The 13,375-nt window shown below is 46.7% G+C and overlaps 1 pseudogene; it reads left to right on the plus strand.

The window, feature by feature from the left end:
• Positions 1–380: 380 nt before the first annotated feature.
• LOC130039163 (RE1-silencing transcription factor-like) lies at positions 381–3,124 on the plus strand (annotated as a pseudogene).
• Positions 3,125–13,375: the final 10,251 nt, after the last annotated feature.

Raw genomic sequence — 13,375 nt, forward strand, 5'->3', positions numbered from 1 at the left:
CCTGTCCGGCCCTCGGTGCCCCTTCCCCACCCTCCCGGGCCTCTCCCTGTCGCCTGTTGAGTCAGCCCCGGGGGCCCGGGCGGGTCCGCCCATGGGGCTGGACAACAATTTCTGTGTCAGGCCACCTCACGGCACCGCGGCCTTGGGCGCCCGGCCACCCCGCAGTCCGCACCCCGAGTCAGGAGTGAGCTCGCAAACTTCCGGGGCGTGCGCATGCACGGGCCAAGCGGGGAGACCCCCCCCCACTGCTGGCGCTCCGGAGCCCGGCGCCTCGGGAGGGCACCCGAGGAGCCCCTACCGGGCGGGCCGTGGGCGGAGGGCGAGCCTGAAGCGCCTGGACGAGCCGGGCCGGCAGGTGACGACGCAGGAACACAGTAGTTATGGCCATCCAGGTAATTGGGCAGGCATCTGGAGGAGGAGGGCTGTTCCCTGGCAGTGGCAACATCGGCATGGCCTTGTCTAACGACATGTATGATTTGCACGGCCTCTCTAAAGCAGAACTAGCCGCCCCGCAGCTCATCATGCTGGCAAACGTGGCCCTCACTGGGGAAGTCAATGGCAGCTGCTGTGATTACCTGGTTGGCGAAGAAAGGCAGATGGCGGAGTTGATGCCTGTCGGGGATAACAACTTCTCCGACAGTGATGGGGAGGGACTGGAGGAGTCTCCTGAAATAAAAGGTGAGCCCAGTGGACTGCGCAACGTGGAGCTTCAAAGTTTGGAACTCAGTGTGGTAGAACCGCAGCCTGTGTTTGATGTGTCCGCCGCCCCAGAAGTTTACAGCGCAAATAAAGAAGTCCCCCCGGAAGCACCTGGAGCAGAGGACAAGTGCAAGAACCTGAAGACCAAACCCTTCCGATGTATGCCGTGCCAGTATGAAGCCGAATCCGAGGAGCAGTTTGTACATCACATCCGAGTTCATAGTGCCAAGAAATTTTTTTGTGGAGGAGAGCGCAGAGAAGCAGGCAAAAGCAAGGGAATCTGGCGCATCCACAGGTGAAGAGGGGGATTTCTCCAAGGGTCCCATTCGCTGTGATCGCTGTGGCTACAATACCAATCGATAGGATCACTACACCGCTCACTTAAAACACCACACGAGAGCCGGGGATAATGAGCGAGTGCACAAGTGCATAATCTGCACCTACACCACAGTAAGCGAGTATCACTGGAAGAAGCACTTGGGAAACTATTTTCCAAGGAAAGTGTACACATGTGGAAAATGCAACTACTTTTCAGACAGAAAGAACAATTATGTTCAACATGTTCGAATGCACACAGGAGAACACCCATATAAATGTGAACTGTGTCATTATTCAAGTTCTCAGAAGACTCATCTAACTAGACATATGCGTACTCATTCAGGTGAGAAGCCATTTAAATGTGATCAGTGCAGTTATGTGGCCTCTAATCAGCATGAAGTAACCCGCCATGTGAGACAGGTTCACAATGGCCCTAAACCTCTTAACTGCCCGCGCTGTGACTACAAAACAGCAGATAGAAGTAACTTCAAAAAACACGTAGAGCTGCATGTGAATCCACGGCAGTTAAACTGCCCTGTCTGCGACTATGCAGCTTCCAAGAAGTGTAATCTGCAGTATAACTTCAAGTACAAGCATCCTACCTGTTCCAACAAAACAATGGGTGTCTCAAAAGTCAAACTCAAGAAAACCAAAAAGCGGGAGGCTGACTTGCCCAGTAACAACGCCCCCAGTGAGAAGCCAGAAACGGAGCAGGACAAAATAAAAGGGGATGTGGCTGGGAAGAAAAATGAGAATTCTTTAAAAGCGGAGAAGAGGGATGTCTCAAAAGAGAAAAAACCTGGTCACGCCCCGACCCAAGTGACCACGAGAACGCGCAAGTCGGCCCTGGAAGCGAAAGAGCTGAAGCCGCCTCCCAGGAGTCACTCAGAGAAAAGCTGCAAAACCAAGAAAAGCAAAAGGAAGCTGGAAGCCGAAGCCCAGCCCTGCCCCGAGCCACCGCCCGAGCAGGAACCGGCCGCGAAGAAGAAGGCCGAAAGCAAACCCAAAAACAGCCAGGAAGCGCCAAAGGCTGCCAGCAAGGTGGAGGAGACGAAAAAGCCGAACGCGAGCGTGAAAAGGAGCGCGAAGAAGAAGCCGCTGAAGGGCAAATCCGGTAGGAAGGGCAGCAAGCCCGCTCCCAAGGGGCCCGCTCATAAGGAGGCGGCGGTGCGGTAGCCGGAGCCGTAGCTAGTCCCGGCCCCGGCCCTGGGGGAGCTGGAGCGACCTGCGCAGGAGCCGCCCGCGCAGCCCGCGGCACCCCTGGCACCGGCGCCCGCACAGCAGCCCGCGGAGGCGCCCATGGACGGTGGACAGGACGCGCCTGCCCAGACGGAGCCGCCGCCGCCGCCGCCGCCGCCAGCACCGCCGTCCACCAAGCCCTTTCCAGAAATTCACCTCGCAAGGAGAGCAGGAAGGAGAAGCCGAGCGAGCCGAGTCAGATGGCCCGGAAGGAGCAGGTCCTGTGGGAGGTGGGCTTGGTGCCGGTGAAGGAGAGCGCCGGGGACCCCCAGCGCCCGACGGGCCCCGCCAGAAGCCGAGGCCCAGGTCGCGCGAGAGCAGGAAGCCGAGGCCCAGGTCGCGCGAGAGCAGGAAGCCAGGCGGGACGGCGCGCAGGGTCAGGGCACGCAGGGCGAGCTGCAGCCTGTCGCCCCCGCTGAGCCCCAGCCCCAGCCAGCTGCACCGCACTTGGCGGTGCCCCACGCCCACGTGCCCGCTGACGACCCGGAAGTGGATGCCGACACGGAAGGGGACGCCGTCGAGAGCCAGGCCTAGAATGGCCCAGCCAGTATGGCCCCGCCCTGGAACCCGGCTCGCCGCCTCCACCGCCCGCCGCCGCCACGGGCGCCACCGACGCCCAGGAAATGGACGAGGACGAGGGCATCCACAGCCACGACGGCAGCGACCTCAGCGACAACATGTCCGAGGGCAGCGACGACTCGGGCTTGAACGGGGCGCGGCCCGTGCTGCCCGACACGAGTGAGAAAAGCGCCCGCGACGACGACGACGACGCTCACGCCGCTGCCGCCGCCGCCGCCGCCGCCGCCAGCCGGGCAAGGGGGGCGCCGCGGGAGCGTTTGTGTGCATCTTCTGCGACCGGTCCTTCTGAAAGGAGAAGGATTAGAGCAAACACCTCAATCACCACCTGGTCAGTGTGTACTTGCTAGAAAAAGCAGCTAAAGGGCAGGAGTGATCACACTGTGGACCAGGCTTCTGCTCTTCCTCTGTAAGACCTCTTACATTTTGTATTCATTTACGGTAGTAGACAACCTTTGGATTTTTTTTTAAATATCGCTCTCATTAGTGTGCAGTGTTTTAATTAATTACCACCTCCACCCCCTTTAAGGTAGCGCTCTTCCCCCCCTCCCTTTCTGGCTCTTACGACCGTCGATACACACATTGTAGCAAATCAAAGGGAGTGTCTTCAGCCAGCAGACCAAGTCGGTTAGCTCAGTGAATGAGAAGGTTGAGATGGTGTTGGAGCATGCTACTGCTGGTCCCGCGGTCACCGGTTAGTTTCTTATGTCTCTCTTTCTTGTCCCATTTTAGTTTATTCTTAGTTCATTGTTTAGCTCTAAAAAAATTGGCCTACTTAAAATAGCAAATTACTTGAAAATTTTGCCTGCTTTATATAAAGTTAGCACTTTAAAAATTTTTTTAGAGATAAAAAGAGACATTTAAATTGAAGAAAAATTCTCCCAACAGTGGACATTGTATCAGTCCAGGTATTTACTTCCTGAGCTTGATCAATATTTCTTGTATGTGTATTTTAATCGTCATGAAAACTATGATTTTGGTGTGTGGGTTTTTTAAAAAAATTTTTTGGTGCTTTAATGGCTTAAGATGTTGCACATTGTTTTTTTTTTAACCTATGCAGTTAAATTTTTTTCTAGAGATAGCATTTTTGTTGAATAGTAACACTTTATACATATATATGCATGTTTATTTTGGCCTCTTTGGAGAGGGGGTGCTTTTAGTCTTGTTTGCAAAAGGGCAGTTTTCTTTTTCTTTTGCTGCAGTTGTCTTTTTTGCAGAATATTGGTGTATACAAGTTTGTGAGCAAATGAAACATGCAGCTTCAATCCTTTGATTTTCATATCCTCTATTGATGCTAGACTCTTCATTTCATGTTATTTATTTTAAATGAATGATAGTACAATCATAGCTCTAAGTCTGAATTTTGCAATAAACAAACCGCGGGGGCTATCTATTGTATGTTTTTTTTTTAAATCTCAAATATCAACCATCAGAACTTTTTTTAACCTGTTTTGGTACAAGTACTTCCTAAATGTATAGTGTTAAGTCATATTTTTAGGCAAACTTTTTAAGACTTTTTAAAAATAGATGGTTGGTATTCACACGATGTGTACTCAGCTGATTATGAAATTCTAAGTGCTATTTTGAAACTGCACACCTGGATTTAGAAGACATAATTTTCTCAAAAATCCTCAGAACATTAGTTGAGAGATTTCTAAAGCCATAGCTTTCACGTAGAAAACTTAGGATGAGGAAGGTAGTTTGAGCACTGGTACACCAGTCGCTGCTTTCCCTGATACAAATCCAGAGAAAAAGACTAGTGAACTGACTTTACATTCAGTCCAGGCTTACAGATCACACTTTCTCAGGGATCCACAGCCTTGTGGGTGTCCTGGCTGTCTTCGGGACAGTCTCTTTTGATATGTGAGGCCTCGAGGAAATGTAGCTATCAGTTGAGAACCTGGCAGAGGGCATTTTGTATAATAGTGTCCACTCCCACAGTTTTAGGTATGTTTGGCCAGTTGCCAAAAAAAACACATGAGCCCAGCAGAGGATTTTTCTTGGGATAATACTTAAGCGTTGCAGTCAAGTAAGGTTTGATCCCAGTAGGGGATCGTGAATAATTCTTTCTCATGAGTATTTTGAAGAAACCACTTTTTGTACTTTATTTTCCTTGATTTGGTGATCTGTTTGAGGCAGGTTTCCTTTTTGGGCAGCGTGACAGGAGATTAGGGAAGTGTGGGTAGGTAACTGGTTAAACATCAGAGTGAAGTTTGTGTTAAAAGACATACGAACTTGGAATTGACTGGGAGGCCAAAGATGTAAAGAAGATTCTAGATGTGAGGAGTAAGTTGTGTGTTGATGGTGTGTGTTTTGTTTGCATGAATGAGAATTTGTAGATGATGTTTAAGTTTAGGTAAATTCTTGGCTTGGACAATCATTGTCATCAGAAGATCACACTGCAAATATTTATATTTTAAAACTTAAGTTATAAAGCTAGTTAAGTCTTTCTAACAACTAGTTTTAATGTTCATGGTACAGTTTATGTAAGTTACCTTTTACATTAAATAAAAAAAGATTCATGTTAATACAGACTGGATATTGGGAATCAGTTTAGGGAAAAAAAAAGAAAAACAGTTTCTTTCATACTACAAAAAATAACTTGTAGGAAATTGGGCAGATTGCATATCTAATTTTTAAGACTAGAATGCTAAAAAAATACGAAGGAAATTGAGAATCCCTTGTTACGAAATTGATATGTGAAAAAAGATTGTTACTAGAAATTGAGTGAGACTTGAGGCCTTTCTTCCAGAAAACAAGGACTTGTCAGGCCTATATTAGGTTCTGAACCTTAATGCCATGTATTTGTACTTATTGAAAATTGTTTCAATGAAAATCATATTAGTGATATGAACTTCTGGTCTAGTTGGGAGTTCTTCCATTTGAAAAATGTGATATTTGCATGGAACCTTTTGAATATTTGTGTTTTCTTGCTTTCCCCTCTACTGGATAGAATTAAAATTAGCATTTTCCCTTTTGATATAAGAATAAAGAGTAAACATTTTATTTGTAAATTGATGTTTAGTAAATAGAGATAAACTTGAAATAGTAGAATACATTATAAGCCTAATCTTAGGTAGTCTTATTGAAATGTTACTCTTAACTATCTTTTGAACCTATATTCACATTGGTTTTCAAGATATTTTAAGTTATATTTTTCCTCTTTTCAGAGCTGCTTTTGGGGGGGCTTTAAAAATTTAGGTGTAATGTACAAGTGACTACATCTTTTTGATAGGGCTTCTTTATAACTGGCTGGATGTTTTGCTCTAGTCTTCCAAGAAAGGACCATTTTATTTTTTTAGAAAAGTCACGTGGTCTTTACCTTTGGGGACTACTTTGCATCTGTGTGCTAATACAAATTTGAACCCAAGTAGACTTCATCAGATGTTACCCCATGAATGTTGACAATGGAAGGAACAAATGCCTTGTCTGTAGTATATCAGTTCTGGGCTGAAAAGCTGGGGAAGAAAATTTTCTTTTTTGTATAAATTAGGAAAACAGTGTGAAGTTCCCTTGTTGACCTCAGCAGATGAACTGAGCTGATAGTATTAATTCAGATTCAAGGAATTATCTGAATCTTGGTTTGTGTAGACTTGTGATCTACATGCAATAGTAACTAAATGAGATAGCTTTTACAGTACCATAATGTACATAGGCTCTCCCCACCCTTTCAACATTCATTACCTAATGAACTTTGTAAACTGGCATTGAAACATTACAGCGATGTTTTGTTGCACCAATTTTATAAACTTTTACAGTGCAATACATGTTACTTTTCAGAGACAAATCAAAGGTTAATTTCTCAAGGTTATTGCTGCTGGCTTTAGCAGCATATGATGGAGGATCTTTTATATACATTTGTAATAGATGAAAAATCAGATTGGAAATTGTTGTTTTAAAAAGCTTAAACCATGTACCAAGGTTTTGGTTCAAATTGTGTAGGATAAGTTAAACTTGCTCGAGCGGGCCCAGTAATGTCTCCATTGGAGACTTTGTTGTTAGTCTGGCATATCGAATACTCTTGGTAGCTTGCCGGGCTCTATTAACGAGTATGAGTGTATTTCTGTAAGCATAGTTATGTTGAAATAAAGATTTAAAAATCCAAAAAAAAAAAACAAAAAAACAAACAGCTCCCCGAACCGCGCGGCCACTAATGCTACATCTTATTATGACATCTTATCTCATTCCTACTTTGGACAAACTGGCAGGGTACCGAATGTAGCCTGCCCACACGGCAGGGTCTGGCAAACTCCCCGTGTCGTATCCAATATGCCAAATACCAGTAACAATGATGGGTCTCATTCTCCTAAAGAGCATTGAATATAATCTCAGGGCTAGGATGAAGGTGACGTTACTGGGGCCTGCTCAAGGCAATCGACGAATAACAGGATGACTTGTGATTGTGGTTTGTGAATCTCCAGTCAGCTGCGGTCCTTGGAGCGTGGGGAGTCGGGGAGGAGCGGACTTGGGGGTCCCGCCCGTTTCCTCCTCAGCCGCCGAGGGCTCGCTCTGGGCACCCTGAGCCTCCGCGGTCTCCGCCTTGTAAGCGGGGGTTGCTCCGTGCCGAGTGGGGCGGTGGCCCCTCACCCGGATGCCCCAGCCCCCGCACAGAGGTTTGTCCCTTTTATTCGTTTATTTTAGGGAACAGGGGGGCTCGGCTGGAGGGATCTCATTTGGAAGCTGTGAAGGGGCATGGTTCCCGGGGAGGCGCTGCCCGCCCTGGGGGCTCGGGGCTGACTCCCAGCTCTGCGCTCAGGGGTCCCTCCTGGGGGCTGGGGGGGCTCGGGGATCGTTCGCGAGGCCCGCGCCCTCCCTGCTGCCCTGTGGCTCTGGCCCCCAACCGAAGAGAAAGAGTAAAGGTGCCTCAGTTTCCACAGGTCGATGGTGCGTGCGCCAGCAGCCTCTCCGTTACTTCCCTCAGGGAGACCTGGAGACCCTGGTGGGGGGGATCACAGGCTGCGGCTGGGGGGTCGGCGAGGAAAGTTCCAGACAGGCCTTTTGCGGGGCCACTGCCATTCATTATGGAGTCGGGGCTAAAGGGTCGGAGGGTCGGTTTCCCTCCAAAGTTGGGGGTGGAGGGGATTTTTTTTAAATTACTTTTTTGTTTATTTTTTGATCGACTTCCCGCAGTGTTCCGTGTCACTCCTGGCTCTGCCCCCGGGGATCCCTCCTGGAATACTCAGGATCCCGTGGGAATGCCAAGGCTCAGTCCTGGCCAGCCTCATGCGAGACAGATGCTCTCCCAGTGGACTGTCCTCTTCACTGGCTTGGTATTCAGAAGTCTGGGCTGAGCGTTTGATTTTGCCCGGTTTCGTGCCCCTGCAGTAGAATTTTGGGATCCTGGGAGATGCGGAGCTGTAAGAGACCCTGGCGGAAGCAGGTGCAGCATCTGGGCTGTGTTGGACCAGAGGGGTTGGTGCATCCAAGTGTGCAAACTTAGCAAGAAGCAGGCTGGTCACTTCTAGGATGTGCTCCAAGTACTACCATAGTCTAGAAACACCATTGGCCCCAACACCTTCATTGCTTTATTTTAAATAATGTCTAAAATCACCATTGGCCACAACACTTTCATTGCTTTTTTTAAAATAATTTTGGGGTTTTTTTTGTGTGTGTGGAGAGAATACTTGCCCATGTTCAGGAGTTATTCCTACCTCTGCACTCAGGGATCACTCCTAGTGGTGCTCAGGAAAACATACAGGATGCCAGCAATCAAACCTGGATTAGCCACGTGCAAGACAAGAACCTCAACTCTATCACTTTTATTTATGGGCCACAGCTGGCAGGTGCTCCGGGCTTACACTTGGATCTTAGCTCAGGCGTGGTTCCTGGCAATACTGTTGTGGGGACCCTAGGTGGTCCTGCAGATTGAACCCAGCTTAGCTGTTTGAACGTAAAGCCCCTTATCAACTGTACTTTCTCTGGTAACTCTATATGATTTTATTTTTCCCCAGAGCATTTCCCTATTGACGGTTTCCCCTGAACGGAGAGGCTGCCCTTTCTTTTCTGGTGAATACTTGCAGAAACGGGGTTTGCAAGGACCAGTTGTTTGATTACTCTGCCTCTGGGACATACTATTCTTCTATTCAGTTAGATATATCTGTATCAGTAGTATAAATTTTTCAGTTAGAGTGACCCAGTGGCCCTGAGAGATCGAATGGCTGGTCAGCTGCTTGCCTTGCGTTCCCTGAGAGTTAGGGGCTGCCTAGATCCCAGCCTCCTTCTCCTTTCCCTGGAGAGCAAGGAGCATCAGTGTCTCTCCTGGTGGGTCTGTGAGCTATGCCTAAGGGTGAGACTGGTCAGCTTTCTGGCTCTCCAGTGCTGGGACTTCTGTCAGGGCCAGGGATTTGCTTCTCTCTGGTGCTCACAGCTCTGACTTCTCTTCCAGGTGTTTCCTTGGAGCCTCCTGCTGACCCTTGGGAATTACGGAGGATGGAAACAGTGCTGACACGCAATTTGATTCACTGTGCCCAGGTGGGAGGAGAGTGATGTGCTCTCATGATGTGTTGACAGGCATAAACAGGCTTCCGGGGCCTTCTGTCTCTTGAGTTTCAATAAGAAGCTTTGGGATGTGGTTCCTGGCCTGAGTGCCTGACTCTGCTGCTTGAGGCCATTTTCTCCATGTTTATTTGTTTTGTTGTATTTGGGTTTACCCACACAAAGCTGTGCTCAAGGATCACTCCTGAGAGTTCTCAGGGACCATATGAGGTTCTTTGAGTGCACGGCTGACATGTTCAGTTGCTTTTGTTTTAGGAGGTAATGGATGGGTCACACTCAGTGATCCCCGGGATTTCTCCTGGCTCTGCACTCGACATTGCACCTGGCAGTGCTTGGGAGACCAGATGGGACAGTGGGGATTGATAGTCCTACCCGCTGTTCCTGGACCCACTGTCCTATTACTTCATCCTGCTATTTAGTTTTCTATTGTATTTGTTGTATCCCTCAGGGAGGTGCTCAGGGCTTATTCTTGCTTCTGTGCTCTGGTTTCACTCCTGACGGGCATCAGGGCCCCCACGGCCTGCTGCCCTGGGAGCCACAGTGACTCTGGGCACCAGGGTATGTATTGCCCCTATTTTGTCCTTCTCGCTCTGGAGAGCTTCACTTGCTCAGTCACACAGTGTGGTGCAGCTGTGCGTGCAGTTTCAGGCATGCACTTGTTCCAGGGAGACTGAGCAAAGGATCTCCTGGACTGACAGAGATCTTTGAGCTCAGGACAATTTTACTTGGGGCCAGAGAGCTATTGCAGTGGTAGGGAATTTGTTTCACACCTGGCTGCTTCAGGCTCTATCACCGTTCATACCAAATGGTCCCCGATGACCATGAGTCCTAAGTATGAACTGCACAGACAGGAGGACCACCAGATCAACACCGGGTCATAATCAAAAACGCCAATCAAAAGGGATACTTTGACATGATTCTGCAAGGATTTGGGGCAGCCCAGAACTGTGAGCTCTGATACCCATAGGCACATATATGCACATACATCTTTGAGTTGTTCGCTGGACATCGAGTGACTGCTTCTCATCCCTAGAACAGGAGGTGTGGGGGTAGAGGGTGTGTGTGTGTGTGTGTGTATTTGTTAACGTTTTGGGACAAACCCATTTCTGCGTTTTGACCCTGCCGGTTCAGTGCTCAGTTGTTACTCTCTGCAGTTGTCACTGGGCCAGTCATTCAGAATTGGCCTTGGCGTTTCTGTGTGTAAGACTGGTACCTCAAGAAAATGTCTAGTATAATGTCCTCAGAGTTTATAGATCCGAGTGCCTTCGAGGGAAGTCTGGAGTGATTTCTCCACGTAAGCCAGGATGGCACATGGAGAGAAAGAAAACAAGGCTGGTTCCTCCCGAAGGAAAGCCCCTGAGCCCCATATGTACTTTGAGGAGTCCCATCCTCACAGACTATGAATGGGGTTGGAGTGGGCCCTGACTCCCAGTCCCCTGTGTGTTGGCTCAGGATGCAATTACCTTCCCCCTGTGACCGTGAGATTCTCCCCAGAGGAGTGGACATGCTGGGATGTTGATCAGAGAAAGCTATACAGGGACGTGATGATGGAGACCTGCCATCACCCGAGGGCTGTCTGTGAGAGCAGTGGTAGTGCGGCCTGTGCCTGGACAGACCCACATGGGCACCTATCGGACATGCTGGGCTGTGTGTTCCACAGATGTCGTGATTCTGACAAGCCAGGTTTATTGACAGCTCATATTTTTTTTTACTTTTTTGGGTTTTTGTTATTTGGCCACATTAGGCAATTGTCAGGCCTTAGGCAATTGTCAGTCCTATTTTATAAGGTTGTATAGTTTTTATCTTGTAAAATTCTGCCAGTGCCTTACATATCTTTGATATTAAGCCTTGATGAAATAATTGTTGGGTAACAATTTTTCCCATTCTGTAGCTGTCTTTGTATTTGAGTCATCTTTTCCTTTGAAGTGTGGAAACCTCTCAGTTTTATGTAGTCCCACTTGTTTATCTTTGGTTCCACTTGCATGATGAGTGGTGTTTCATCCTTGAAGATGTCTTTAGCTTCAACCTATGGAGCGTTCTGCCTACATTTTTCTCTATGTAACTTATGAATTCGTGTCTGCCACCAAGGTCTTTAAGCTCTTTTTATTTTTGTGCATGGTGTTAGAAAGACATCCTACGAAAAGAGGTTATTTTCTTACATGTAGCTGACCAGTTTTCTCAAATCCACTTCATGATGAGGCTTTCCTTGCTCCATTTCCTATGTTTCAATCCTTCATTGAAGATTAACAGATCATATACCTGAAAGTCTGTCTCAGGATATTCAAGTTATTGATCTAAGTGTTTGCGTATATGCCAACATCATGCTGCTTTAATTACTTTTGCTTTGCATTGAATTTTTAAGTTGGCGAAAGCGATGCCTCCCTTTTTTCTCCCCCCAAGTAATACTTCATTTACTTGTTGTGGAGAGGTGAGGAATAATTTTCCATATGAACTTCAGGAGTGTTTATTGCTTTCTTTTAAAAATGACGTACACATCTTATCTGTAACACTTTGGGGATTATTGCCATCTTGATGATATTATAATCATCCCAATCCAAGTGCAATAGCTATGTTTCCATTTCCTCATGTCTTCTTTTATTTCTCGAAGTACCTTTCATAATTATCTTTGTATAGGTCTTTTCACTATTTGGTTAGGCTGATTCAGAGGCATTCGTTTTTTCTGAGGCATAACTGCCAATTATTTTTTAAATATATTTTTTCTCTATTTCTTTACTTGCATATAAGAAATTCATAGACCTTTGCACATTGATTTTGCAATCTGCCATTCTACTCTATAAATCTATTGTTTCTAGGAACATTGTTTTAGAGTGTTTAGGATTTTCTAGGTACAGTGTCATGTTTTCTGCAAATAGTGAGAGTTTGAATTCTGTTTCTATCTGATGTGCTCAATATCTGTTTCTTCCCTACTCGCTGTGGAAAATGCTTCTAGTATTATATCAAATAAGACTGAAGAGAGTGGCCAGTGTTGTTTTGTGACTGAACTCAGAGGGAACTCTTTTAGATTTTCCAGTGAGAAGAAATCTTGCCCTGGGCTTTTAATAGATGGCTTGAAAATACTGAAGAAAATATTTTTTTAATTCTCATTTGGTTGAATTTTTTTAATGAATGAGTGCTGGATCTTATCAAATACCTTGTCTTCTATTAATCTGATTATGTTTTTCATTTTTTCTTTTATTGATTGGTGTATTATGTTGATTGATTTGTATATTTTAAACCAACATATAGACTGGAGGGATAGCACCGTTGCGTAGGATGGTCCCCTGGCACCATCAGTGATCCATGTCATGCTTGTTGTGGTCCACCTCAAAATAAATACAAACTACAGACCAAAAACGAACAAAAAATCTCATTGATCCTGGAGAGGATGCGTTTGTGGTAGATGATTTCAGTGTCCCCCCCCATGGTCTGCCTTGCTGGTTAGAGTTGCAGCCTTGCCTTAACCCATACATCACTGGCTCCACACTGTGCTAAAACCAAAACCAGAGCTGGGTGTATTTTCTTTTGCTGTAAAGGACTAATTTTAACTTTCTGCAGGCGGTCATCTGTCCATTTTAGTTATATGCTTATCGAGTTGAAAAAAACAAAACAAAGTAATGATTTTGCAGCCTTCAATTTTGGACATGCACCCTGTAGAAACATTGGGTTGTTCCGTGGAACATCCATCCACGTTTTTAGGAGTTGCATTCCTTGTGGTAGAAATGTTCGAAACAACCTTCAGGCTTCAGTTTCTTTTCACACGGAGACTCCTAATGAATGGGACAGTAATTAGAATCCTCCTTTGCATTGTACCGGGAAGCAGCCAGCACAAGTGGAATGTCTCTGAATCTTCATTCTGTGACAATGTTTTGATTTGGTAATCCTGACTTCCACCCCATGGAGATGCCAAGACAGCCTGGGTGTCTTTTGAGGGCGATCAAAATGGAGAGAGTAACCTCACTCTGAAGAAGCCCTCCTCTGGTAAAAGGTCCTCACAGTGTGTTCTCCACAAATTTTCGACACAAACCCCTCCAATTCGGCAGCCTGAGGA

Source organism: Sorex fumeus, unplaced genomic scaffold, assembly GCF_029834395.1.
Source record: "Sorex fumeus unplaced genomic scaffold, SorFum_2.1 ptg000083l, whole genome shotgun sequence".
NCBI classification, from domain to species: Eukaryota; Metazoa; Chordata; class Mammalia; order Eulipotyphla; family Soricidae; genus Sorex; species Sorex fumeus.